The sequence below is a fragment of the Megalops cyprinoides genome, chromosome 2, assembly GCF_013368585.1.
Source record: "Megalops cyprinoides isolate fMegCyp1 chromosome 2, fMegCyp1.pri, whole genome shotgun sequence".
NCBI classification, from domain to species: Eukaryota; Metazoa; Chordata; class Actinopteri; order Elopiformes; family Megalopidae; genus Megalops; species Megalops cyprinoides.
This window is the reverse complement of record NC_050584.1, coordinates 65,055,001-65,058,122: the sequence shown is the minus strand read 5'-3', so window position 1 is coordinate 65,058,122 and position 3,122 is coordinate 65,055,001.

Below are 3,122 nucleotides of genomic sequence, written 5' to 3'. Positions count from 1 at the left end.
CCATGGCAACAGAACCCTGTCAGCTAGAGACATCACTGATAACACCTCCCTGCTGTACATTAAATTTGATAGTGTGCTATCCCCTAACGGACTGATGATTATGACTTCATGAAAAGAGAGAAAATATTTGCTTTGTGGTGCACCAGGCAACAGCGGGAGCACTGCAGCCGATCCGTCATGTCCTCGCTGTCTCTGCACTGATTGGTCTTTACCTTCCACAGAGGCGCGCTGTTGAGCCTCAGACGACAGGAATATCACATCCAGTTCTTAGCCCTGTCAGCTGCAAAATGGTTATTTTATGCCACTTTAATAATTAAATGAAATGTAATAATTTTTTCCTGGATGATGTTACAAAAGGCACACATGGGCATATTAACTAAATTAGATATGTGCCTTTCACCTCAATAAGCCAAGGACATGGTAGACATTTGCATAGCCAAACCATTGAAAATGACTTCTTTCCCTAAACTGATCAAGGATTAGTTATGTTATGCCCTGATTTAGGCATAAATCATTTTCTGGACAAATCTGAGGGCGATCCTGAATCATTAGCTGGAGTGACTGTCAGGGCTCCGCCCCCCTAGCTGTGGTGTTTTTGTTTTTCCCTGTCCATGTGCTTTTTGTTTTTCCTTGTGTTCCAGCCCCGCCCCGCTCCCGCCTGGTCCCGCCCACCTGATTGCCCCATTACCTTCACCTGCCTGCCTGCCCACCTGCATCTCATCTCCTCATCAGCCCAGCCCTATTTCTACCCTGCTTGTTCCTGTCTTGTTTGCCAGTTCGTCTCAGCGTTTTCGTACCTGTTTCGTTCCCGCAGTTTTTTGGATTTCCGTATTCTCCGTGCCTGACTCTGCCTGCCCTTCGTCTTCGTTTTCTGCCTGCTGTTTTGTCCCTTTGCCTGATCGTTTGCCTGCCTGGTTCCTGATCCTGCCTGCTTCTGTTATTCGACCCTGTTTTTGTCCACGGACTGCCTTCTGGTTTTCAACCCTGCCTGCTGTTGTTTCGCAACTTTCCTGCCGTCATTTATAATCCCGCCTGCAACCTGAAGCTCTCTTGGTCTGCGACTGAGTCCCTGCCTGAGCCCTTACAGTGACGATTCTCCACAAAACTTAGGCTGGAATCTGGACCTGGGGTCAAGGGTTTAAGCCCCCTTGGGTTGTTGTACCCTTGAGAAAGCGGTTTCCCTCAAACTGTATAAATGAAACATGGCACATGTAACAGGGGAATTTCCCTGGGCTTTTGACCTAAACGCTGCACTCCATCAGAGCAGCCTCCCTGCTGCGGCCGCTCAGCTTTCTCCCTGCAGAGTGACCGCTCCTCCCCTGCAGCAGTGAAGCATCATGGCGCAGGGTGTGCACGTGGATGCGCCATTCTCATTCGGTCGCATCGCATCACAGCCAGCGACGCTCCCCACATCGCACATGCATTAGAAATGCAGGAGTGTAGCACACTCTACCTCCCCGATACACTGGGGTGGTCAGACTCAGACTCACAGCCGACTGCAAGCTGTGGTGTTTCCTCCACCATTAACCCCTCCCTCGCTGCGCCGATGTGTGTGTTGGTCTGGCTGGGCGAGGTGGTGGTGGTGGTGGGTTGGACTGAGGCTAAACAAATTGTGTTCTTGCCATTGAGTGACTCAGAGTTCCTTTTGGACCCCCCCCCCCTCCCCCACCCTGAACTCCTCCTTTTCTGACAGCAGGGGTCATACCTCCAACGGCATGAATTTTAACGAATGCAAAATCATAATTCCTGAGGGAAAAAAAATTAAAACAAACAGCTGGGCCTGCGCCGTGCTCACCTGCCTTGGGCAGCGCATGCAAGCAGACGCCCACCTGAGGTTACTACAGCAACTCCATTCAGCTGCTTTCAGCTCAGACTCGGCAGAAATTAATGAGCCTGTTGCCTCTTACAACTGCTCATCGCATTCAGCAATCTGAGATCATGCCCTCTTCCTGCTGAATCGGGCAAGCGGCCGCTGAATATTAATGCGCCCTGTGAGAGAGTGAGGAAACGTGTGTGTTTTTGTAATAAAGTGGAGATGATCGGTATTTCAGGTTGTGATTACGTATCGGCTGCGGTCAGTGTGGGCCTTTCCACGTGTCAATGAATGGGCTGTCGGTGAGTGTGCAATGAAAAGCTGATCTGACTGATCTGACAGTGATCCACAAAGAGTGATCTACAGCCAGCGGTGGTGCTAGCTGCACCAGTCTGAAACAAGCACCTTGTCACCTCTCGGTCACATGTGAGATCTCATCCCCAACAGAGAAAAGGCTCTTCCAGTGATGGCATGATTCCACAAATGTACTTGCCATTTATTTAACATGTAGCATTGCGATGCGTTTTGGACTCTGTGATCTAGTGACTGAAATACGATAGTGTACTTGCCCTCTCTTGTCTAGTCACTTGCGCAAGTTAACTTGTGGTAGGGATTGTGTGGCGTTATGCTCACACTCACTGGTCCATTGTTGCCCCGATCTGACACTGTTTCTCATTTAACTCGAATGGATACACTTCTGCTTTGTCATGCTGGAAGTCGCTCTGTGTAAGAGCGTCTGCTAAATGAACGTAATGTAATGTAATAATGTAATGTAATGCATCATTACAGAGTTTATCAGCCTCCTTTATCCAGGGGGACTAACATGGCCGACGTTTCACATGTCATCCACTCACACAGCTGGGTATTTAAGAAGCTACACTGACTCACTGCATTGCTGAGGGGATACAGGAACAGTGACCCACCTGGGAATCAAACCCACAACCTTTTGGTTATAATCTGTGTGCCACAGCAGAAAGATGAGTGCACAGCTCATTCGGGTTCCCAGCGTTTATCTGGTGCGGCTGCTGTTAAACTGGGCCCTTAACCAGAGGGTTGTGAGTTTGAATCCGGATGGGATTCAAACTGGGCCCTTAACTAGGGCCCTTAACTAGAGGGTTGTGAGTTTGAATCCGGATGGGATTCAAACTGGGCCCTTAACTAGGGCCCTTAACTAGAGGGTTGTGAGTTTGAATCCGGGTCAGCTCATTGTTGTATAAGTAACAGAGGTTCTTAACCTGACTTACTTCAGCAAATGTCTTGCTATATGGATAGCAATGTGAATTACTATGTGAATAAAAATGCAAAGTAG